Raw genomic sequence first — 27,217 nt, 5'->3', positions numbered from 1 at the left:
CAAAGGTGATCTCCAGAACAGATTAGCGTTGTTTTGGGTTGCGGTCAACTCTTACAGCTCAGGGCAGGATGTTATATGCCACGACTGGTGGGAGGCAGGGTGAGGTTGCTGTGATTCTAGTTCTTGGATTCTCCCAACCCTACCAAAATACGTGTTACTGGGGTGTGTGATAATTATTCTGTCTCCCAAGGCCTTGGCTGTCCCTGGTTCCTGGAAAGTCTGCCTCCTGTTACACCTCAGGCCTATGGGTGGTAATGGTCTCCAGCTGTTGCTAGTCTTTGAGCATGCTCCAACACCCCCTGTCTACATGGTCCCTTAACCCTGTCTACACCACTGCAAACAATTCCTTTACCAAAAAGCCTTCTTCAAAAATCCCAGGCTGAGACGCCTTCTATCTAATTCCAGGACCTTGACTGAAACACCTTGCATGCAAACATCTTTATTGTAAGATAGTTGGGTTTCCAAAGTAGATAACTCCCATCTCCATTTCTGAGATTTATCAATATGATAGCATCTTATATCAGGCTGAAATAATGTCTTTACATTTTTAATAGAGTATTCATAGACAGCCACAAAACTATTTCCAGTTTTGATCCTGGCCCAAATGAAATGAATGTCTTAATGGAAGATCATTGTAGTTCAATCTCCGAAGGCTTGATCTCTTTCAGCAATATTTTTTCACTAGTAAATATTTCCTTAATATAAATGAATTGCCTATTTAACTCACAATTGTTAGACATGTGCACTTATTTCATATTGCATAGATCAATATAAAAAGCTCAAAAATTCAAATTTTGCAGAAAAGTGGAAGAGTGGAGGAAAGAGAGCAAAAGGTGAGCCAATTATATTGTACATTTCATGAGCTGGTTATTTTACATTCAAATCTCTGGTCATCACGTCAGGGGCTGAACTCACCTCTTCTTCGCAAATCTATTCTTCACGGTGTCCAGGTTTTCCGGACTTCCTTCCTCCGAGGATTTCTGTCCTCTCCATGTGCCCCAGCAGCACCTAGGGGCTCTGCACATGGTCCTTGTAACTGATTCAGGCCCTGGTACTGGCCCTTCCTCACTGCTTTCTCTCTCACACTCCATGTCACCATCCAGCTTAGTCCTAAATGATAGCGGTGTTTCCACCACAGTACACCTGTGTACCAGTCTCTTCCACCATTGCCATACACACATGTTGTATAAGTAACCCCCTGCCACCATCACCAGCATTCCTTCCACCTCCCCCCATGAACTGCAGTGGGCCTCTCACTAATCTCTTGCTCAAATGGAATCTGTTGTTTCCTTCAGTAGGGGCTGTCTTTTCTCTCCCTTCCTAAAGCACCACAGGGGTGGATGGAGGGGTCTGAATGTTCCCCTTGCCCTCTTGCCAGTTCCAGCTCACTGCTCCAAATGAAGGCTAATAGTTTTGTCACTCAAGGACAAGGATGGAAAATCAGCCAAAGGATTTGGAATTGTTGTTCTAAATGGATGCTATTCTAGGTTGAATAATGGCTTCCAAAGATATACTGATCTTAACCTCTAGAGCCTGTGAACCTTTTATGGCAAAAAAGGACATTGCAGGTGTGATTAAATTAAGGATTTTAGGAGGAGATGACCCTGGATTATCCAGGTGGACCCTAAATGCAATCACAGATATCCTTTTAAGGGGGGAGGCATCTTAGGGAGACTTGAGACAGACAAGGAGGGCAATGTGGCCACTGAAAGAAGATGCTACATTACTGGTTTTGAAGATGGAAGGGGCCACAAGTCAAAGAGTGTGAGAAATGCAGCTCTAAAACCTGGAAAAATCAAGGAAACAGATTCTCCCCTACGGTCTCCAGAAGGAGCACGGCCCAGTGAAACCAACTTTGCACTTCTGAACTCAGGAACTCTAAGAGAATAAATGAATGTTGTTTTAAGCCACCAAGTTGGTGGTACTTTGCTATAGCAGCCCTAGGAAACTAGGACAGAATTCCTGGATAACTTATAGGGCAATCTGGGGAGGTAGGTGGGATTAAAGAAAGATGGTATTTTAGCTCTCCCTAAACACTGCTGCTGAATTAATCTCTCTAAAAATACAACACCAGTCATATTCTTAACCCTTCTCAAAACCATCTGTAGGGTTGTTTTTTTGGTTTTTTTTTTAATGACTTTAAAAAGGTCTAATTAGCGTCCTCCAAATTCTGGCCACACCTTCCTTTCGGCCATATATCGCTCCCTGTTTTCCTTCTGCATCCAGCCAGACACACGCCTGGTCCTGTGCATCCCACATGCAATCCCACCTCCACCTCTGGACCTTTGTTCGGCTCCTCAGCAGCCTAGCTGTCCTCCTTCCCAGCACACCATGACTCACGCATCCATCAAAGCTAACCAAATGCCTCCCCCTCATGAACTCTTTCCTGATTCCTTCAATAGAAGTTATTTTCTCTCTCTGAGCACCCAAATTGCTTCGTGGTTCCTCTCTCCTGACCCCTCTTATGTTTGTCCTTTCCTTATACTTATAGGTCGTAGTAGTTAAATGCACACACTGGAGCCATCTCCTGAAGTTAAATTCTTGTGTGAATATTTACTAGATAAGTGACCTTGGGCACGTCACATAATTTTTCTGTGCCTCAGTTACCTCAACTGAAAAAAAAACAAGGATAATAATTGTGAGTAACATGGTTTGTTATAAAGATGAAAAGAATTCATGAAATCAGTGCCTGGCACATTGAAAATGTTCAATAAAGGCCAGCTATTGTTTTTATTATGCATTATCTTGCCTTTTAACTGTAAGTTCCTTAATGGGAAGACCCTACACTTACGTATCTTTGCCTTCTCCATAGTTCAGTGTATGGCATTGAGTAGGTGCTCACTAAACTCTAGTGGTTTTTTTTTGTTGTTTTGCGGTACGCGGGCCTCTCACTGTTGTGGCCTCTACCGTTGCGGAGCACAGGCTCCGGACGCGCAGGCTCAGCAGCCATGGCTCACGGGCCCAGCCGCTCCGCGGCATGTGGGATCCTCCTGGACCGGGGCACGAACCCGTGTCCCCTGCATTGGCAGGTGGACTCTCAACAACTGCGCCACCAGGGAAGCCTTAAACTCTAGTTTTAATGGAGCAGGCAAGAGCCTATGTCCTGGTAAGACCAAGAATAGATTTCAGAGCCAAAATGCAATCAATATTAAGGAAGAAATAGCACTCTCTTTACTTTCTCATGTGCTATATTCTCCTCATTTCACTGTAACTTGCTTCAACGTCACCTGTGCTACTGGGACTGCCATCAGATCACCAGAGACTTCTTACATGGTGGATTCAAGGACATGTCGTAGGTCTCACCTCACTGCTGGCCACTTCCTTCTTCTGGAATCTCTTCTCTTTTTCCTTTGCTTGCACCATACTTTGTGGCTTCTCCAATCTCACTGACTTTTGCTCTTCTGGTCCTTTTGTGGGTTCTTCTTTCTCTCCGTGGCTCTCGTATTGTGTACTCAAGGGTTTAACGTGAGATCCTTATTTCTTTTCATTCCACATATTATTTCTGGGAATTGTTACCACCCTTAACGATTTTCACTACTCTACATATGCCATACACTGATGATGTCCATGTTTATATTTAAAACATAACATCTCCCCTGCATTTCAGACTCAAAAATCCGGCTGAGTGCTGGACAGCTCATCCTTGATTTTCCATGGACATCTCAAATTCCATAGCATATGCCAAAAATAGCACATTACCCTCTTTCCCACTAAACAGCTCTTCCTTCTGTATATTTTCATCTCTGTTGGAGGTACCACCATTGACTCAGACCCTGGAAGTTAATCAAGACCCTACCTCCCACTCAAATCCCATTCCTAATCAATCACTAAGTTTTGCTGATTTCTTGAGCTAAATAACTGTTGGATTCATCCTCAAATAGACGTCTTTCCTACCATTGTCTTAGGTTAGGTATCACATCTTACCCAGCATTATGCATGAATATTCTAATGTTTCATTTCCTGACAGCTGCAAGAATGATCAACTGTGAAGCACATGCTTAAACCTTGTTTAAAACTCTGCCTAGTGGTCCATGAATAGCTCCCTATTGCCTACAGGTGCAGGTGGTATTTAACATGGTGTTTGTTTCCTTGCTTTGCTCCTGGTCTACCTCTTCAGCCTCATTCTCTGTACTCCCTGCTGCACTTTACACTGCACAATGCAGGGCAGCCTTCACCTCCTTTCCACATGGCGTACAATTTCCCGTCTCTCTGCCTTTACTTACTCTGCCCGTTCTGCCTGAAACAACCCCCCTTTCTTTTGGCTAACTCCTCTGTAAGACTCAGTTCAGGCACTGCCTCCTACAGGAAAGCTTGGTGGAGGTGTGGGTAAGCTGGGAGGAACATGCAAAGCTAAGGCACTGAGTGGGACCGGAAAGAGGAACTCTCCCATCCCATCAGCAGCAGCCAGGTGCATTTGTTTCCTAGGACTGCCATACAAATTCCCACTAACTTAGAAGCTTAAACAATACATGTTTATTATCTTACAGTTCTGCAGGTCTGAAGTGCAATACATGTTTCCCTGAGCTAAAATTAAGGTGTCTGCAGGGTGTGTTCCTTCCTGGAGGCTCTAAGGGAGAAACCGTTTCGTTGCTCATTCAGGTTGTTGGTAGAATTCTGTTCCTTGTGGCTGGAGGAGCATGGTCCCCATTTCTTACAGCTGTCAGCTGAGGGCTGTTCAGAGGCTCTAGAAGCCACCCACATTCCTTGGCCTGTGGCCCTGCTCCCACACCTTCAAAGCCAGCAACAGTGGGGCACTTCCCTCTCACACTTCTGATCTCTCCTGCTGCGTCTTCCAGCTCATCTCTCGGGCCCCGCCTCTTCTGCTTTCTTCTTCTGATTTTAAGAACACATGTAATTAGACTGATCCACTGAGACAGTCTAGGAAAATCTCTCCCTCTTAAGGTCTTTAACCCCAATTATCTCTGCAAGTCCCTTTGCCATGGAAGGTAACATATTTGCAGGGTCTGTGAGGCAGCCATTCTTCCTACCATACTCAGGTTGAGACAAATAGATCACTTGAGTCTAATTCTATGTTCACAGAATTCATATTTGATCATTTCCCTTTGCATTATTTTGTTGTGCAAATTTCTAACTTTAGCCTTCTTTTTGAATCCAAGGAGTTTAGGAAGGGACTCAGCTCTGCTGGTTCATCTGGTAAGTACTTAAAGAAATGTTAAGTGTGCATAACTTCTCAGGGCACTGACCTGGAGACCTTGTTCAGGAAGGCATTCACAGATGTGCCAGCTGTGGAAAAGCACCTGGAAAGCCAATTCGGAAGATGACTGGAAATCAATAGATAAAATTCCATTATTCAAGATTTAAACCATTCGCTAGGATTTAACGAGGTTACAGAGACTTCTGAGAAAAGAAACTCATCCCATGATGAATAACCACGGCGGAAAGCGAGAAGGAATTTTCTTATAACAAATGAGAACTATTAAACAAAAGACATATTGTTCCAGGAGAAATGCTCATTTAAAAAATTGTCATCCAATAGAATTTCATATTTCTTTCTTATAAAAATTATTAAAGCAAAAACAGTTGAGTATTAGTTGTTGAATTTATTAGTGCTTATGAATTATTTGTTAGGATAGTATTTACTTACTGAATTATTTCCTTCTTTTGGGAAATCATTATAATTCACTAAATATACTCTTAGCTTTAAGGGATTTTAGAAACAATGTACTTTAATTTCCTGCCCTCTAGTGACAAAAATAATGCACTCATGCCTTTATATTGAACAAATTCTGTTAGTAACAAAATTAGAGAATTTGGGGACAGAAAATAGAGTCTGGCTATCATTATTAATGTATAAAAACCATTTTTGTTTGGCAAAAATTTTTATTCAAATAGATGACTTTAAAATTGTGAAGTAAAGGTCAATGTGTTTTTTCTAGCTATCACCTGGCTATCTATGACCTCTATCTTTACAATTAGAGGGTATATACTTTAGAAAACCCTGGCAACAACCAGGAAATTGACAATTTTAATATCGTTAATCTTAAATATCAGAATTGAAGGAAACTTACTAATTCTAAAAATTCCCCTCAATGTTGTATTCATCTGAATCTTTAAGTCCAGGCAATAAACAGTTGGATAACCAGCTGGGGAGTTAAAATTAGAGATAAAAGTAATCAAACTGGTTGATGATTACAATAGGACTAAACAAGGTAGAACTGCTAGATTTGATTAAGTGTGACATTCACATTTTTTGGTATTCTAATTACTAACTGCATTGTTACTATCATTGAACATTTTGGCATTCCTGGGGCACAGGAATGTATGGTATTTGTGCTATTAATTTATCAGTAACAAGTGTATTGAATGTCTACTCTGTGCTAGACTCTGTCTTTGGTGCTAAATGACTGAATTCAAAGGTGAAGGCACTCATTCAACATGCCGTACTCCCGGGCCTTGATGGAGCTCTGGGCTCCTGCATCCCGATGGTGACACCATGTTCTGAGGTAGTACAGACTGGGTTACTGCTTTTCATCTGCAGCGATCTTCTAAACCCCCTTTCCCTACCTCGTGGGGCACACGGGTTAGGACAGAGAGGAATATGTTTTGTTGGGGCTGGAGGGCCTTGATGGAAATGTGAGCTCCAGGGCCAGCTATTTCTGTGGCCATTCCTCGTTGGCAATCACAGTGGGGCTACAGGGCCTCCCTTTACCAAGCACAGCCAGAAGGCCTCTTGAAAGGGTGCGAGCTCTCCCCTGGCTTTCCACGTGACTGTCCCTGCGTGAATAGTAGGGTAGAGTGGGGTGGCATCCTATTCGGACGTGACAGGCTAGGGACAAGCGCTCCATGTTGGGCCCTCACTCACTGCACATTTCCTATGTATGTGACTCTACATCAGCATCTCTCTCCCTACAACAGCCTTGTCAAGTGGGTGTTAACATTCCCACTTACAGACAGGTAACTGATGGAGAGAGACTGTGCCCGAGGTTGGGCTCAGAACCTATGTCTGGACCAATATTTACGAATTCAGTTGATTAAAAGACAGTGGCAGGGGCTTCCCTGGTGGCACAGTGATTGAGAATCCGCCTGCCAATGCAGGGGACACGGGTTCGAGCCCTGGTCCGGGAAGATCCCACATGCTGCAGAGCAATTAAGCCCGTGCGCCACAACTACTGAGCCTGCGCTCTAGAACCCGCGAGCCACAACTACTGAGCCCACGTGCCGCAACTACTGAATCCCGCGTGCCTAGAGTCCGTGTTCCTCAACAAGAGAGGCCACTTTAATGAGAAGCCCGCGCACCGCAATGAAGAGTAGCCCCAGTTCGCCGCAACTAGAGAAAGCCTGCGCACAGCAACGAAGACCCAACGCAGCCATAAATAAATAAATAAAGTTACAATGCTGGTTGTAACTTAAAAAAAAAAAAAAGACAGTGGCAGATGGTGTTAGCACTTTTACATCTTTACAAATGTTAACTTTTACTCTTTGATGTAGATTTTATCTCAGTTTTCAAGTGAGGCAACTAAGGTTAAATTGCCCAAGGTCACACAGCTAGTAAATGAAAAAACCTGGAATTGAACCCAGATTGGCCTTACTCCCTTCTGCCGGGGATAAAGAGTGTATGTGTGAGTGTGTGGGGTCCCTCACCACCCACTGGCCAATCTTCACGCCCGCATCAACAATCAACCGTGACCCTCTTGCTCCGGAACTGGGATCTCCTCCTTGGAATCCTTCTCTGGCACTTTCTGGGCAACCCCTACGAAGCTTTGGAGTTTGTGTTGAGCACAGCCCTCCCTGCCACACCTGTTCCTCACCTGCTGCCTCTCCACCCAGGTTCAGCCTGGATGCAAGGACAGCTTGGTCTCATGTAACGGACCTCACGACCAGAATAGGACAGTGACAAGTGTGCCTGCTTCAAAAGAAACAGATCTCACTTAAAGGGAACAGTGGGCCGAGAGAACATTCAAGGAGAGAGAAAAGCCACAGACAGCTGTTCTTTAACCGATTCAACACTGGCACGGAAGCAAGAAATAATGGCAGCAGGGGCTTCTGCTGTCTGGAACTTGCCAGGGCTTTTACTGCCAAGAACGGAGCATCTGAAAATTTCTTGATTTTCTTCTTAATGACAAGTTGGTCTCTCAAAAGCCCGAAGCAGCAATGAGAGGACCTGCTGCTCCTAAAAGAATTCTGGCCAATAAGAGAGCGTATAAGGGGCCGATCTAATGAACTGCAAGTGTGTCCCTAGCACTGCCTCCCGTTCTGCTGAGCTCTCGGCATGAAGACCGTGGGGCTGGGTTGGGGTGGAGGGAGGGAAGGTACTTTTGGACCTTAGACACTTTACTTGCAGGGGACAGGCTGGGGCGGGGGTACTTCTGGGGGGTGCACCACTGAAGCTACCTGGTGACACACAGTAGCTCTGAGGACAGTAGCACCAGCGAGGAGTGCAGAGATGCTGGATGAGATGTGAGAGAGTGGTCAGGACACTCTTAGCCTATTTAATATATAATCATATCAATCCTAAAACAAAGCAAACCTCACTGTATCTCCTTTCTTCCTGTTCTCCCAAGAACGCCCTGTTGCCTGGACCTAGAATCCTGCGGTTAGAACAATGGCTTAGTTGTGTCATGGTCTGGCTTAATTGCTGTGGGCCGTCCAGGAAATTATCCATCATTTATTTCCACAAGAGGATACATTCTGAGTTCCAATTAGTCAACTTTTCCAATACATTTTTGTAATGCAATCAAGTTTTAAATTGGGAATGGCCTGTAGCCTCTCGTTAGCGTTCCTGCGTGCCAACGCATGTAATCCTATTTAGAATGCAGTTTAGGACATAATTCAGCAAACATTTGAAATTCACATATACTAAAGAAAGTAATGATCTTTATCAAATTTTCAGGGTACAGGGAAAATGCATTGGTTGGGGCTGCTATTTCTGGATTAATAGTTAAAGGAGGCTAACTCAAGGCAACATAATGCTGCAAGACCAATTATAATTTCAAAATACTGAATGGCATGTCTATTTTAGTTAAGAGTTTCCTTATGTAGCTGTAGGACTGAATTTAGGTCTGCACTTTTGGAAAGTCCTCAATTTTTTTCTTCGTAAGCTTAGCATACATCAATCTCTCTCTCTACCCTATTCACTCACTGGCTCCCATTCCTCTATGCTTTGGCTTAGACGTTCCCATAGTACATAGCCGTGGTTGTGAAAATTATGTGTAGTGGTTTAAAAAATTCGCAAGGAGATGTACAATGTTAAGTGTTATGTTTTATCACATTTACGATGCTGTGTCTCCAAGCATTATATTACAGAAACAAGAACACTTATTACTAATTTCTAAATCATAGTTTTTATCATATACCTTCTATTCTATGTGTTTTTATTTTTTTAAAAAATTTTTGGAAATACGTTTCTTTTTTTTAAATTTATTTATTTTTGGCTGCGTTGTGTCTTCGTTGCTGTGCGTGGGCTTTCTTTTTAGTTGCGGTGAGTGGGGACTACTCTTCATTGCCGTGCGCGGGCCTCTCATTACGGTGTCCTCACTCATCTTGGAGCACCGGCTCTAGGTGCGCGGGCTCTAGAGCACGGGCTCAGTAGTTGTGGCGCATGGTCCTAGCCGCTCTGCACCATGTGAGATCTTCCTGAACCAGGGCTCAAACCCATGTCCCCTGCATTGGCAGGCGGATTCCCAACCACTGTGCCACCACGGAAGCCCCTATTCTTTTTTTTATAACATCTTTATTGGAGTATAATTGCTTTACAACGGTGTGTTAGTTTCTCCTGTATAACAAAGTGAATCAGCTATACGTATACATATATCTCCATATCCCCTCCCTCTTGCGTCTCCCTCCCACCCTCCTTATCCCACCACTCTAGGTGGTCATAAAGCACTGAACTGATCTCCCTGTGATATGCGGCTGCTTCCCACATCTATCTGTTTTACCTTTGGTAGTGTATATATGTCCATGCCACTCTCTCATTTTGTCCCAGCTTACCCTTTCTCCTCCCTGTGTACCTAAGTCCATTATCTGACTCTGCATCTTTATTCCTGTCCTGCCCCTAGGTTCTTCAGAACCACTTTTTCTTTTTTAGATTACATATATATATATATATATATGTTAGCATACGGTATTTGTTTTTCACTTTCTGACTTACTTCACTCTGTGTGACAGACTCTAGGTCCATCCACCTCACTACAAATAACTCAATTTTGTTTCTTTCTTTTTTTTTTTTTTTGCGGTATGCAGGCCTCTCACTGTTGTGGCCAATCCCGTTGCGGAGCACAGGCTCTGGACGTGCAGGCTCAGCAGCCATGGCTCACGGGCCCAGCCGCTCTGCGGCATGTGGGATCTTCCCGGACCGGGGCACGAACCCGTGTCCCCTGCATTGGCAGGTGGACTCTCAACCACTGCGCCACCACGGAAGCCCTCGTTTCTTTTTATGGTTGAGTAATATTCCATTGTATATATATGCCACATCTTCTTTATCCATTCATCTGTCAATGGACACTTAGGTTGTTTCCATCTCTGGGCTATTGTAACTAGAGCCGCAATGAACATTTTGGTACATGACTCTTTTTGCATTATGGTTTTCTCAGGGTATATGCCCAGTAGTGGTATTGCTGGGTCGTATGGTAGTTCTATTTTTAGTTTTTTAAGGAACCTCCATACTGTCCTCCATAGTGGCTCTATCAATTTACATTCCCACCAACAGTGCAAGAGGGTTCCCTTTTCTCCACACCCTCTCCAGCATTTATTGTTTGTAGATTTTTTGATGATGGCCATTCTGACCAGTGTGAGATGACACCTCGTTGTAGTTTTTTTTGTTTGTTTTTTTGCAGTACGCGGACCTCTCACTGTTGTGGCCTCTCCCATTGCGGAGCACAGGCTCCGGACGCGCAGGCTCAGCAGCCATGGCTCACGGGCCCAGCCGCTCCGTGGCATGTGGGATCTTCCCAGACCGGGGCACGAACCCGTGTCCCCTGCATCGGCAGGCAGACTCTCAACCATGCACCACCAGGGAAGCCCCTCGTTGTAGTTTTGATTTGCATTTCTCTAATGATTACTGATGATGAGCTATCCTTTCATGTGTTTGTTGGCAATCTGTATATCTTCTTTGGAGAAATGTCTATTTAGATCTTCCACCCATTTTTGGATTGGGCTGTTTGTTTTTTGAACCTTGAGCTGCATGAGCTGCTTGTATATTTTGGAGATTAATCCTTTGTCAGTTGCTTGATTTGCAAATATTTTCTCCCATGCTGAGTGTTGTCTTTTGGTCTTGTTTATGGTTTCCTTTGCTGTGCAAAAGCTTTTAAGTTTCATTAAGTCACATTTGTTTATTTTTGTTTTTATTTCCATTTCTCTAGGAGGTGGGTCAAAAAGGATCTTGCTGTGATTTATGTCAGAGAGTGTTCTGCCTATGTTTTCCTCTAAGAGTTTTATAGTGTCTGGTCTTACATTTAGGTCTTTAATCCATTTTGAGTTTATTTTTGTGTCTGGCACTGGGGAGTGTTCTAATTTCATTCTTTTACAGGTAGCTGTCCAGTTTTCCCAGCACCACTTATTGAAGAGGCTGTCTTTTCTTCATTGTATATTCTTGCCTCCTTTATCAAAGATAAGGTGACCATAGTGCGTGGGTTTATCTCTGGGCTTTCTATCCTGTTCCATTGACCTATATTTCTGTTTTTGTGCCAGTACCATACTGTCTTGATTACTGTAGCTTTGTAGTATAGCCTGAGGCCGGGAGCCTGATTCCTCCACCTCCGTTTTTCTTTCTCAAGATTGCTTTGTCTATCCGGGGTCTTTTGTGTTTCCATACAAATTGTGAAATTTTTTGTTCTAGTTCTGTGAAAAATGCCATTGGTAGTTTGATAGGGATTGCACTGAACCTGTAGATTGCTTTAGTTAGTATAGTCATTTTCACAATGTTGATTCTTCCAATCCAAGAACATGGTATATCTCTCCATCTCTTTGTATCACTTTATTTCATCAGTGTCTTATAATTTTCTGCATACAGGTCTTTTGTCTCCTTAGGTAGGTTTATTCCTAGGTATTTTATTCTTTTTGTTGCAATGGTAAATGGGAGTGTATCCTTAATTTCTCTTTGAGATTTTTCATCATTAGTGCATAGGAATGCGAGAGATTTCTGTGCATTAATTTTGTATCCTGCTACTTTACCAAATTCATTGATTAGCTCTAGTAGTCTTCTGGTAGCATCTTTAGGATTCTCTATGTATAGTATCATGTCAAGTGCAAACAGTGACAGCTTTACTTCTTCTTTTCTGATTTGGATTCATTTTATTTCCTTTTCTTCTCTGATTGCTGTGGCTAAAACTTCCAAAACTACGTTGAATAATAGTGGTGAGAGTTGGCAACTTTGTCTTGTTCCTGATCTTAGTGGAAATGGTTTCAGTTTTTCACCGTTGAGAACGATGTTGGCTGTGGATTTGTCATATACGGCCTTTATTATGTGGAGGTAATTTCCCTCTATGCCTACTCTCTGGAGGGTTTTTATCATAAATGAGTGTTGAATTTTGTCGAAAGCTTTTTCTGCATCTATTGAGATGATCATATGGATTTTCTCCTTCAATTTGTTAATATGGTGTATCACATTGATTCATTTACATATAGTGAAGAATCTTTGCATTCCTGGGATAAAACCCACTTGATCATGGTGTATGATCCTTCTAATGGGCTGTTGCATTCTGTTTGCTAGTATTTTGTTGAGGATTTTCGCCTCTATGTTCATCAGTGATATTGGCCTGTAGTTTTCTTTCTTTGTGACATCTTTGTCTGGTTTTGGTATTAGGGTGACGGTGGCCTCGTAGAATGAGTTTGGGCGTGTTCCTACCTCAGCTATATTTTGGAAGAGTTTGAGAAGAACAGGTGTTAGCTCTTCTCTAAATATTTGATAGAATTCACCTGTGAAGCCATCTGGTCCTGGGTTTTTGTTTCTTGGAAGATTTTTAACCACAGTTTCAATTTCAGTGCTTGTGACTGGTCTGTTTATATTTTCTGCTTCTTCCTAGTTCAGTCTCGGAAGGTTGTTCTTTTCCAAGAATTTGTCCCTTTCTTCCAGGTTGTCCATTTTATTCGCATAGAGTTGCTTGTAGTAATCTCTCATGATCCTTTGTATTTCTGCAGTGTCAGTTGTTACTTCTCCTTTTTCATTTCTAGTTCTGTTGATTTGAGTCTTTCCCCTTTTTCCTTTTTAATTAATTAATTAATTTTTGGCTACGTTGGGTCTTTGTTGTTGCATGTGGGCTTTCTTTTTTAGTCACAGTGAATGGGGGCTACTCTTCATTGCGGTGCACAGGCCTCTCATTAAAGTAGCTTCACTTGTTGCAGAGCATGGGCTCTCGGTGCACGGGCTTCAGTAGTTGTGGCACACAGGCTCAGTAGTTGTGGCTCGCGGACTCTAGAGCGCAGGCTCAGTAGTTATGGCACACGGGCTTAGTTGTTGCGCTGCATGTGGGATCTTCCCGGACCAGGGCTTGAACCGATATCCCCTACATTGGCAGGCAGATTCGTAACCACTACACCTAGAGACTGGAGGTGGAGGCAAGATGGAGGGACAGACGTCCGACCCTTGGATGGGGGCAAGGAGGTGGGCTGGGCTGCCCCCTTCCACCTCCTGCTTCTCCTGGCAAGTTTATGCATTTGTCATGGTGTGAAAAAGGGGGGAAAACAGTGTCAGGGAGGATACTTTAATATAGGTTGAGGGCAAAAATGGAATGATACTACATAAAACTGTGAATGCCAAAGGCCACTTACTTCAAGTGCAAGAAGATGCCGGACTTGGATCTTCCTCTGGCATGAATATTCTTACCGTGTCTTTATTGTGAATTTGAAGTCGTGGGGTCAAAGGTGTGTTTGGCATGTGACTGGGTGGTCGGCAGGGGTGGGGAATGAAAGCTGCATGCTAGGGCACATGGAAATTGTCGACTGTCTTTAAAGGGGCACAGAACCAGCCTTTGGGGCCTAAGCTCCCTCCCCATTGAGTTTCTATCTGTCGGGTTTAACTACAAGGCTCATGGAGGTGGGAGCAGCATTCCCTTGAATATCAACCTGTGGAATCCCAATGAGACGTGGCTGGAGAACTGGGTGAGGGGGAGTAGGGGACTCTGAGGCCACAGAGCAAAAGCTCTACATTCCAATCCACGGGGTGCAGCAGTTTAACCCGTGAGTGATGCCAAGTGGTGGTGGAGGCCAGTGACCCACCATCTTGCTGGCAGGCCCGGCAGCTGCTCCTTCAACTTTAGACACTGATGGGATGGAGTCGGGCTATTCAGTCACCCCATCAAAATTATGAGCAGTCTATTATTGTAAAGCATGTATTTCTGTGGAGATTTTTTTAAGCCCAATATTTTAGTTCTTGCTGCAAGAGCCAGTTTAGAAAGCAGCCCTGTGCCTCCAGGTTTTAGTGATCTGGGAGGAAAGCACACAGAGCTACATGTTTTGCTCCTAGATTGAAAAGGAAAACCATTCCTGAGCCAAAGAAACAGCGCGTGCTTCGCTGAGGGCAGAGTGTGTGAATTACATCGTCCCTCACAACCTGCTGTGAGGCTTAACTGGAGATTGCTTTCTGGATATAATGCCATCGGAAAGGGAAGCAAATCCCTCATGAATAAATTCATTCTCCTGTGAACCTAACTGCAAAGATAGTATGACATTCATTTAATAAAGCCAGACTTCAGCAGTCCAGAGTTGTATCAATCTGGTGCTAGTGCCTTTGGAAAACTATTTCAAGTCTTATTAAATTATTAAATGTGTGCTCTTCTTACCCCCAAACAAAGAAAGTATCTTGAAGGGTGGCTGGGATATATCTAAGACTAGAGCACACACAAATGTAACAATGGGATCCATTAGCAAATGCCACTACTGTGGGGCAAAGACCCAAGAATTATTCACCTCTCCAACTTTAAGCAACCAGGCTTTTAAAAATGAAGCACGGCTTGGAATCCTTCATCATTAGAAGATCACACCTAAGTTTCACTGGCACCATGCAGATAAAGAAGCTAGAGATCAACACCAAATGCTTCAGAATGCATTCATTGTGCTGCAAAAAATGTTGTCATGAAACGGATATTGAATTCATTATTACTAGGGATTATAATAGTGGAATTGGGGGTGGGCTACAAGAAGAAGCTGGAGGAAAGAAATAGAGCATGTTCATGCATTGTGAATCCTCAATTTCTTAATCGGGTGCTCAATTCACTAGAAGACATATTTAAAATCTCAAGGACCTCAAGCTTCAGTTTTTCATTCACTTCCCTCTGTCTGTTTAAACACAAACACACACACATACACAACTGTGGCAGAATAAATGTTACTTTATCTAATTTAACATATTATTCAGGTGAGGATAGCTTCCCATAAGCATAGATGAGAGCAAAAAATAAGTAGGGCTATTTTCATAGGATGCTATCAAGATGATATCCTCGTGAGCTTACCTATTTGGACTCAGCCAAATATGGAGCAAAGCAACAGAATGGAGTAGATGAGTAACTCTCAATTTTTAGGGCATGAGAACCTCCTGGAGGGCTTGTGAAAACACAGGTTGCTGGGCACCACCTCAGAATTTCTGCTCCAGAATTGTTCGTTCAGACTTTTCTGATTCTGACCTTTTGGCCTTGAGAAAAGTTTGGCTGTATCTGAGCTGCCCAGCTATGCGGAACGTTGCTCTTTCCCCCGCTCTAGGAATGCTCTTCTGCTTTCCTCACCGGGGGCTGTGGGAGGATGACCGGGGCCCTGGGGACAAGGCAAACCAGCAGAAGCCAGTGAGGGAGACAGATTCAGGGAGGAGGGGCTGCTGGATACCTACCCAGGATAAACTTCCTACAGTTGACAAGGAAACCAAGATTGAGTACAAATTTCTAAAACAAAATATTTTTCTATTTGCTAGATAGGTAAAGGCCTATTGAATTTCTGCTGCCGGTTCCTGGAGCAGGCTTCAGATTGTTGATGTCTCTTTTTTTTTTTTTTTTTTTTTTTGTGGTACGTGGGCCTCTCACTGCTGTGGCCTCTCTCATTGCGGAGCACAGGCTCCGGACGCGCAGGCTCAGCGGCCATGGCTCACGGGCCCAGCCACTCCACGGCATGTGGGATCTTCCCGGACCGGGACACGAACCCGTGTCCCCTGCATCGGCAGGCGGACTCTCAACCACTGCGCCACCAGGGAAGCCCTGTTGATGTCTTTTTGGTTGGACCCATCTCAGAATTATGTGCATATGCTGTGGAAGGGCTTCTCCTACTAGAAGCAGGTGGAGTCACCTGTAGGGCTGCCATATTGCACAACTCCAAGGCATCATTCACTTTGCTGCAGTATGAGAGATGGAATGTTTTTCACTATTCCCTGGAAATCTAGTTATCACGATGATCTCTCCTATTCACTCCTGTCTATTTTCTTTCCATGTGGGTATAATACCTCCAAATCCATTTTAATAACAAACTAAAAAAAAATAAACTACAATGAAAACCTACAGAAAAAGTGGGAGAAAAGAGCTCAAAGTGACTATGAATCATCTCTAACCTAGGTCTCTGGTTTCACAGATGAGAAAACAAGGGCCATGCAAACACCTATTAAATACCTTTAATACTTATCTATAACATAATTTTAATAGCTGCATAGTGGTCCATCCTATATAGATACAATAACTGATTTAATGAATTCCATCTTGTAGAAAGTTAAAAATTTTTTCAAAATGTTGCTTTTATGGCAATTCCTCAGACTACCATTCATTGTAGAATTGAGACAGTGCTATTTTTACATGCGATAGACCAGAATTTCAATAATATATCAGCAATGGAATTTTAGAACCTCACATTTAAGGTATCAGTAGTCAGTAACATATAAAGCATGCATAATATTTTTTAGAGACATTTTATATAAGAATTACCCTTCCTTAAATATTCAGTCTGAGGCAGTACATACTATCCTGTGCTAAGGGATCAGTGCATAATATCTCATGTAACCCTTATACTTGCCCTAGGGCTTAGATTGGAGGATTACAGGATATCCCAGAGATACTGCAAATTCGGTTCCAGACCACCGCAAGAAAATGACTATCAAGATAAAGCAAGTCACATGAAATTTTTGATTTCCCAGTGCATACAAAAGTTATGTTTCCACTACACTGTAGTCTATTAAGTGTGCAATAGCATTATGTGTAAAAACAATGTCCATACCTTCATTAAAAAGACTTAATTGCAAAAAAACTCTAACCATCATCTGAGCCTTCAGCGAGTCATAATCTTTTTGCAATAGTGACATCAAAGATCACTTATCACAGATCACCATAACAAATATAACAATTATGAAAAAGTTTGAAATATTGTAAGAATTATCAGAATGTGACACAGAGACACAAGTGAACAAATGCTGTTAGAAAAATTGTGCCAATAGACTTGCTCAGTGCAGGGTTGCTGCAAACCCTCAATCTGCAACAACGCAGTACTTGCAAGACACAATAAAGCGAAGTGCAATAAAATGAGATATACCTGTACTCCCAATTAGCCAGATGAGGAAACTGAAGTTGACAGCGACCAGAAAACTTGCCCCAGGTACACAGGTAGTAAGAAGCAGACTCAGGTGCCAAATCAAGTCCTCTACCATCAGGGCCACTGTCATGCTGCCTCTTCTTGCCTTTAAGATAATGAAGCTGAGTCTCTAGCAGGAGAGAAATGGAAACACAGGAAAATGAAAACAGGGTCAGGAGGACAAAATTTATGAAGTAATCTTTCTCTTTTTCATCTTATTTTCAAGAAAATACAGGTATTGTATCAAGAAATTAATAGCTTAGATGTTTTGAGTCCACTTAAATGAATATGACTTTTACTTATTAAAATGCTAATAATCCATTAGGCTTTAAATTTAAACATCAAAAATGTAAATTTCAATATCAAACCCCCAATTAAAGGCAAGTAATTACATTTTTCCTGTAGTGGAATTGCTGGGTGAAGGAGTGTTCGTTCATACACCTGGGAATTTCCCGGGTGAAATCTGAAACTGGCCACTGTACACAGAGGTCGAGAGAGGGAAGAAAGAGGCAGACGAGGAGGCGGGTCGGATAAGCAGGGAAACTTAACAAGTTCGACTTGGGCGGAGGCACAGTGAGTAGATCTCCGCCCCCGCCCACCAAATTTAAAAAGCTTATAGAGAGGCCTTATCAGGGTTCAGTCACGTACCCGGTCCAGGTGATCTCAACAACACATTACTCTCTGAAGGCGAGTTCTCGGAACCGGCTCCTACTGCAGCAGCGGTGGGCAGAATATACCCTCCAAGGATGGGGGAGGGGTGAGGAACCTCTTGCCCGGGTGCAGCTCAAGGGTCAGCCAGCCCTCATGTCCTTTGGATGACCTCCTCCAGCCGGGATAGAGGTACAGCTTAATATTTTTAATATTTATTGCCAAGTTTTCCTTCAAAAAGTTTCTATTTTCCTCTCAATTTTTCTTCCCGACACGCCTGTCATATTGGAAGTAGGTCTTTTTTTTAGTTCCTCAAAAAAATTCCTGCGAAGTACCTCTTTTAAAAATGTTGTTTTAATTCTGTGCCCATTTAATAGTGGAAACTGATCTTTCCTTGTTTTAATTTGAATTTCTTTAATTATGAGGTTTAATTTTTCTTGTTATATTTATATACTTGGCATTTGTTCCTTTGTGAATTTCCTATTCTTTGGCTTTGCTAAATTCTCTGTTGGGGTGTCATATATTTTTGTCTTTGTTGAGTTGTAAGAGCTTTTCCTATAGTGAGGATATTAACCTTCAGTTTGACATATATTGTCTGGCAATCTCCTCTAACTCCCGGTTTGTTGTTTGTATTTTAATGTTATAGTGTTTTGTTCATATAGATGCTTCACAGTTTTAATAGTCAAGTTAATGTATCTATTCCTTTTATGAATTCTGCTTTTGCATGCATAGCTGATTTCTGGTGGCTCTTTCACTTATATTTTTCAAGCCTTCAGTATATGTTAATGTACATAATTGCCTTGTCACAGATAATGTTTGGGAGAACATTATCTCATTAAAATGACCTGTCAGTTTTCTTTCTGAGGTTTCTGTGTCTGCCCTTCTCAATGAGCTACACTTTTATTTTTCTTACAAATGCCCCAACCCACTGTTGATCCCAGCAGCGCCTTTTAGTGGAGCAATGAATAATTGCTTTTCTGCTGAAGCTTGCTGCCTTGAAGTCATTTTCAGATTATTAAAACATGAGGGAATTTAGTTGAACAGGCTGGACCTCTTTTTGTGAAGATTACAGAGGGAATCTACACAGTTTCTGAAAGCTGATCTTGCCTGAGAGTAATGATACTGCCTGAAATAAAAGGCCTCTCTCGCATCTCCTGTGGGCCCTCAGCGCATTTTAATCCTAATTAAAGAAGTCCAAGAGAGCTTTTCCAGAAGGAGTTGATTATAACCACAGCTCCATATGGAACGCATCGAGGGTTACCACTGCAGCTGTGGAGCATTAGAGCATGAGAAGCACACTGGAAATGTCTCCATGCGAAGCATCTGTTGAAAAATGGTTTGTTAAACTTGGCTGTGTGGGAGTCCTTTAGTGTTCTTAATACCAGGGGACAAGTTGTGTTCTACCAGGAGGCCCCCTTATTCCTTTAAGCCTTGCTACGCATTTTTGTGCATTGATACTGCATGAAACCTTTCCGATCGCTGGAGTGCCCTGGTTGTATTCCTGACAGAGGGCGTGGTACTCGGTTTTAGATCTTTATCTTTGGGCAGTGGGCTTGGATTATTATCGACTAGGGCAAGTTGAAAAACAGACATTCAGTAGCTTCTGGGTCACATATTGCTGGGGGGCTGGTGAAGTCCATGAGGAGGACAACAGGCAAAAGAGCTGGAGATGAGCGTAAATATCTCACATCTGCCCTGGAACAATCCGGTGAGCCTCTGCCACTCACAGCAGAGAGATCAGGGCCGGGGAGACCAGAGGTCCACTTGTCATTTCAAAACTGGAATAAGGTTCTGGTGTTGCCCTGGCAGCAAAATAAATGAGTGTTGTAATGGTTAAGATATTTTTCTCCTCTTACCACTCTAATTCACACTATTTTGCACCAGTAGTAACTCAAACGAACAAAGACAAATACAAAACAGGAGAGAAAAAGCACACGTCACTGAAAACTCAAGATAATCTCACGTCTCATTTTAGCTAATATTTCCTATTCCCACCTTTTCTCCAATTCAACTCTTAAAGCCTGTGCATTAATAAGTGTTAGTCTCAAGTCCAAGGTGAAGCTGGGTGCAGGGGAAGCATGAGATCACCAGCAACCTGAATGCCCTGCTTCTCCCCAGCTGTTCAGAGTGCTCGCAGATTCAAAGGGAGGTAGGGAGAGAGGACACCCATGAGCAGTGGCCAGGACCAGGGAACTGGAGGGGTTGCCGATCCTCCTTCTGGGTTCTTGAGGGAGGATATGCATTTTATTCTTTGGGGCTTTGGGCTCTAAGCTCATAGTCTCCAGGTGAACTTGGTACCTAGGAACATCATGACTGGTGTGCTTCGATTAAGCAGGCCCCAGTGATGTGGATGATGCCTTTCTCTAGGCCACCTTCTCCCCACTCGTCATTCTTGGATAAGAAGGGTCATATGAAAACCTCCCAAGTAGGGCTTGCCTGGTGGCACAGTGGTTGAGAATCCTCCTGCCAATGCAGGGAACACAGGTTCGAGCCCTGGTCCGGGAGGATCCCACATGCCATGGAGCAACTAAGCCCATGTGCCACAACTACCAAGCCTGTGCTCTAGAGCCCGTGAGCCACAACTGCTGAGCCCGTGTGTCACAACTACTGAAGCCTGCATGCCTAGAGCCCGTGCTCCACAACAAGAGCAGCCACCACAATGAGAAACCAGTGCACCGCAAAGAAGAGTAGCCCCCGCTCGCCGCAACTAGAGAAAGCCCACACACAGCGATGAAGACCCAGTGCAGCCAAAACTAAATAAATAAATAAAAATTTAAAAAACAAAACCTTCCAAGTACAAGGTAACAATATATATAGGTTGGGACAGTCCCAAGGTATCTGAGGTTGCATTGTTATATTGGGTTTATAGAGTCAAAGCTGGGAGACATTTGAGAATGGAGGGGACACCCCAGACCCTAAACAGTTGTGCCTGTGGCGTATAATACTGTGTGATGCCACCAACTTCCCAAAACATGAAAAGCTGAGCTTATGAGACAAGCAATTCAGAGGCCTTATGTTAATCAATGGGAAAAAGATGGTGTTTATTTTAGTGATAGTTTTGTGTGGTAAGGCGTATATTTTCCCAACCAAGTGTCCAGCAGCTAAATTAACTGCAGAGATTCTAGTCAAAAAATCTTCTCGCTTTGAGGATGAAGGGGTAACAGGCTTGGTAGTGAATAAGCTTTGAGGGCATAACTCCTAAGAAAGTAACTCATGAATTTAAGACAAAATGTCATTAGGTGTTTTATAAATTTATTTCCCAAGGGTATTATACTTTTAAAACTACATGTAGGCTTCTGCACACGGCCCGCAGCCCACTGAGCTGAGGTGTTGGTGCAGCCATTTCACACTAGGGACTCTGGGCTGAAGGGCCGTGAGAGGCCTCTGCATGAGACACCCTGTGAGCAAGTGAAACTTGACCCGGCTCAAGATTTGTTCGGCCAGGTTAGGTAGCCTTGTTTCTGCAGCCAAGCGGCTTTCCCAGTGGTCTGTCTGTGCTTTCTTCTGGATACAAGCCATGTGGATGAAAGGCTCTTGATGCTCCAGCCAGGAGTGAGTGCTGCGTCTCTGAGGTGGGAGAGCCTACTTTAGGACACTGGACCACAAGAGACCTCCCAGCTCCACGTAATATAAAACAGCAAAAATCTCCCAGAGATCTCCATCTCAACACCAAGACCCAGCTTCACTCAACGACCAGCAAGCTACAGTGCTGGACACCCTATGCCAAACAACAAGCAAGACAAGAACATAACCCCACCCATTAGCAGAAAGGCTGCCTGAAATCATAATAAGGCCACAGACACCCCAAAACACACCACCAGATGTGGATCTGCCCACCAGAAAGACAAGATCCAGCCTCATCCACCAGAACACAGGCACTAGTCCCCTCCACCAGGAAGCCTACACAACCCGCTGAACCAACCTTAGCCAATGGGGACAGACACCACAAACAACAGGAACTACGAACCTGCAACCTGCAAAAAGGAGACCCCAAACACAGTAAGATAAGCAAAATAAGAAGACAGAAAAACACACAGCAAATGAAGGAGCAAGGTAAAAACCCACCAGACCTAACAAATGAAGAGGAAATAGGCAGTCTACCTGAAAAGGAATTCATAATAATGATAGTAAAGATGATCCAAAATCTTGGAAATAGAATAGACAAAATGCAAGAAACATTTAACAAGGACCTAGAAGAACTAAAGCGGAAACAAGCAACGATGAACAACACAATAAATGAAATTAAAAATACTCTAGAAGGGATCAATTGCAGAATAACTGAGGCAGAAGAACGGATAAGTGACCTGGAAGATAAAATAGTGGAAATAACTACCACAGAGCAGAATAAAGAAAAAAGAATGAAAAGAACTGAGGACAGTCTCATAGACCTCTGGGACAACATTAAATGCACCAACATTCGAATTATAGGGGTCCCAGAAGAAGAAGAGAAAAATAAAGGGACTGAGAAAATATTGGAAGAGATTATAGTTGAAAACTTCCCTAATATGGGAAAGGAAATAGCCAGTCAAGTCCAGGAAGCACAGAGAGTCCCATACAGGATAAATCCAAGGAGAAACACGCCAAGACTCATATTAATCAAACTATCAAAAATTAAATACAAAGAAACCATATTAAAAGCAGCAAGGGAAAAACAACAAATAACACACAAGGGAATCCCCATAAGGTTAACAGCTGATCTTTCAGCAGAAACTCTGCAAGCCAGAAGGGACTGGCAGGACATATTTAAAGTGATGAAGGAGAAAAACTTACAACCAAGATTACTCTAACCAGCAAGGATCTCATTCAGATTTGATGGAGAAATTAAAACCTTTACAGGCAAGCAAAAGCTGAGACAGTTCAGCACAACCAAACCAGCTTTACAACAAATGCTAGAGGAACTTCTCTAGGCAAGAAACACAAGAGAAGGAAAAGACCTACAATAGGAAACCCAAAACAATTAAGAAAATGGTAATAGGAACATACATATCGATAATTACCTTAAATGTAAATGGATTAAATGCTCCCACCAAAAGACACAGACTGGCTGAATGGATAGAAAAACAAGACCCATATATATGCTGTCTACAAGAGACCCACTTCAGACCTACGGACACATCCAGACTGAAAGTGAGGGAATGGAAAAAGATATTCCACGCAAATGGAAATCGAAAGAAAGCTGGAGTAGCAATTCTCATGTCAGACAAAATAGACGTTAAAATAAAGACTATTACAAGAGACAAAGAAGGACACTACATAATTATCAAAGGATCGATCCAAGAAGAAGATATAACAATTGTAAATATTTATGCACCCAACATAGGAGCACCTCAATACATAAGGCAAATACTAACAGCCATAAAAGGGGAAATCGACACTAACACAATCATAGTAGGGGACTTTAACACCCCACTTTCACCAATGGACAGATCATCCAAAATGAAAATAAATAAGGAAACACAAGCTTTAAATGATACATTAAACAAGATGGACTTAATTGATATTTATAGGACATTCCACCCAAAAACAACAGAATACATATTTTTCTCAAGTGTTCATCGAATATTCTGCAGGATAGATCATATCTTGGGTCACAAATCAAGCCTTGGTAAATTTAAGAAAATTGAAATCGTATCAAGTATCTTTTCCGACCACAACTCTATGAGACTAGATATCAATTATAGGAAAAGATCTGTAAAAAATACAAACCCATGGAGGCTAAACAATACACTTCTTAATAAAGAAGTGCTCACTGAAGAATCAAAGAGGAAATCAAAAAATACCTAGAAACAACTGACAATGGAGACAGGACGATCCAAAAGCCATGGGATGCAGCAAAAGCAGTTCTAAGAGGGAAGTTTATAGCAATACAACCCTACCTTCAGAAACAGGAAACATCTCAAATAAACAACCTAACCTTGCCCCTAAAGAAATTAGAGAAAGAAGAACAAAAAAAACCCAAAGTTAGCAGAAGGAAAGAAATCATGAAGATCAGATCAGAAATAAATGAAAAAGAAATGAAGGAAATGATAGCAAAGATCAATAAAACTAAAAGCTGGTTCTTTGAGAAGATAAACAAAATTGATAAACCATTAGCCAGACTGATCAAGAAAAAGAGGGAGAAGACTCAAATCAATAGAATTAGAAATGAAAAAGGAGAAGTAACAACTGACACTGCAGAAATACAAAGGATCATGAGAGATTACTACAAGCAACTCTATGCCAATAAAATGGACAACCTAGAAGAAAGGGACAAATTCTTAGAACTGCACAACCTGCCGAGACTGAACCAGGAAGAAATAGAAAATATGAACAGACCAATCGCAAGCACTGAAATTGAAACTGTGATTAAAAATCTTCCAAGAAACAAAAACCCAGGACCAGATGGCTTCACAGGCGAATTTAGAGAGGAGTTAAAACCTATCCTTCTCAAATTCTTCCAGAATATAGCAGAGGGAGGAACACTCCCAAACTCATTCTATGAGGCCACCATCACCCTGATACAAAAAAAAGACAAAGATGTCACAAAGAAAGAAAACTACAGGCCAATATCACTGATGAACATAGATGCAAAAAGCCTCAACAAAATACTAGCAGCCAGAATGCAACAGCACATTAAAAGGATCATACGCCATGATCAAGTGGGATTTATCCCAGGAATGCAAGGATTCTTCAATATATGCAAATCTATCAATGTGATACACCATATTAACAAATTGAAGGAGAAAAACCATATGATCATCTCAATAGATACAGAGAAATCTTTTGACAAAATTCAACACCCATTTATGATAAAAACCCTGCAGAAAGTAGGCATAGAGAGAACTTTTCTCAACATAGCCAACATCATCCTCAATAGTGAAAAACTGAAACCATTTCCACTAAGATCAGGAACAAGACAAGGTTGCCCACTCTCACTACTATTATTCAATATAGTTTTGGAAGTTTTAGCCACAGCAATCAGAGAAGAAAAAGAAATAAAAGGAATCCAAATCGGAAAAGAAGAAGTAAAGCTGTCACTGTTTGCACTTGACATGATACTATACATAGAGAATCCTAAAGATGCTACCAGAAGACTACTAGAGTTAATCAATGAATTTGGTAAAGTAGCAGGATACAAAATTAATGCACAGAAATCTCTGGCATTCCTATGCACTAATTATGAAAAATCTCAAAGAGAAATTAAGGATACACTCCCATTTACCATTGCAACAAAAAGAATAAAATACCTAGGAATAAACCTACCTAATGAGACAAAAGACCTGTATGCAGAAAACTATAAGACACTAATGAAAGAAATTAAAGATGATACAAATAGATGGAGAGATATACCATGTTCTTGGATTGGAAGAATCAACATTGTGAAAATGACTATACTACCCAAAGCAATCTACAGGTTCAATGCAATCCCTATCAAACTACCACTGGCATTTTTCACAGAACTAGAACAAAAACTTTCACAATTTGTATGGAAACACAAAAGACCCCGAATAGCCAAATTAATCTTGAGAACGAAAAATGGAGCTTGAGGAATCAGGCTCCCTGACTTCAGACTCTAGTACAAAGCTACGGTAATCAAGACAGTATGGTACTGGCACAAAAACAGAAATATAGTTCAGTGGAACAGGATAGACAGCCCAGAGATAAACCCACGCACATATGGTCACCTTATCTGTGATAAAGGGGGCAAGAATATACAGTGGAGAAAAGACAGCCTCTTCAATAAGTGGTGCTCGGAAAACTGGACAGGTACATGTAAAACTATGAGATTAGAACACTCCCTAACACCATACACAAAAATAAGCTCAAAATGGATTAAAGACTTAAATGTAAGGCCAGAAACTATCAGACTCTTAGAGGAAAACATAGGCAGAACACTCTATGACATAAACCACAGCAAGATCCTTTTTAACCCACCTCCTAGAGAAAGGGAAATAAAAACAAAAATAAACAAATGGGACCTAATGAAACTGAAAAGCTTTTGCACAGCAAAGGAAACTCTAAACAAGACCAAAAGACAACCCTCAGCATGGGAGAAAATATTCGCAAATGAAGCAACTGACAAAGGATTAATCTCCAAAATTTACAAGCAGCTCATGCAGCTCCATAACAAAAAAATAATCAAACCAATCCAAAAATAGGCAGAAGACCTAAATAGACATTTCTCCAAAGAAGATCTACAGATTGCCAACAAACACATGAAGGAATGCTCAACATCATTAATCATTAGAGAAATGCAACTCAAAACTACAATGAGATATCATCTTACACCAGTCAGAATGGCCATCATCAAAAAATCTGGAAACAATAAATGCTGGAGAGGGTGTGGAGAAAAGGGAACACTTGCACTGTTGGTGGGAATGTAAATTGATACAGCCACTATGGAGAACAGTATGTAGGTTCCTTAAAAAACTACAAATAGAACTACCATATGACCCAGCAATCCCACTACTGGGCATATACCCTGAGAAAACCATAATTCATAAAGAGTCATGTACCAAAATCTTCATTGCACCTCTATTTACAATAGCCAGGACATTGAAGCAACCTAAGTGTCCATCATCGGACCAATGGATAAAGAAGATGTGGCACATATATACAATGGAATATCATTCAGCCATAAAAAGAAACGAAATTGAGTTATTTGTAGTGAGGTGGATGGACCTAGAGTCTGTCATACAGAGTGAAGTAAGTCAGAAAGAGAAAAACAAATACCATATGCTAACACATATATATGGAATTAAGGGAAAAAAAGAAAGGTCATGAAGAACCTAGGGGTAAGACAGGAATAAAGACACAGACCTACCCGAGAATGGACTGGAGGATATGGGGAGTGGGAAGGGTAAGCTGTGACAATGTGAGAGAGTGGCATGGACATATATACACTACCAAATGTAAAATAGATAGCTAGTGGGAAGCAGCCACATAGCACAGGGAGATCAGCTCGGTGCTTTGACCAACCAGAGGGCTGCGATAGGGAGGGTGGGAGGGAGGGAGACGCAAGATGGAACAGATATGGGAACATATGTTTATGTATAACTGATTCACTTTGTTATAAGGCAGAAACTAAGACACCATTGTA

The sequence above is a fragment of the Monodon monoceros genome, unplaced genomic scaffold (genome assembly GCF_005190385.1).
Source record: "Monodon monoceros isolate NGI ecotype Baffin Bay Population unplaced genomic scaffold, NGI_Narwhal_1 Super_Scaffold_14, whole genome shotgun sequence".
Taxonomy (NCBI): domain Eukaryota; kingdom Metazoa; phylum Chordata; class Mammalia; order Artiodactyla; family Monodontidae; genus Monodon; species Monodon monoceros.
The sequence above is the reverse complement of the archived record's forward strand: the minus strand, read 5'-3'. Positions refer to the sequence as shown.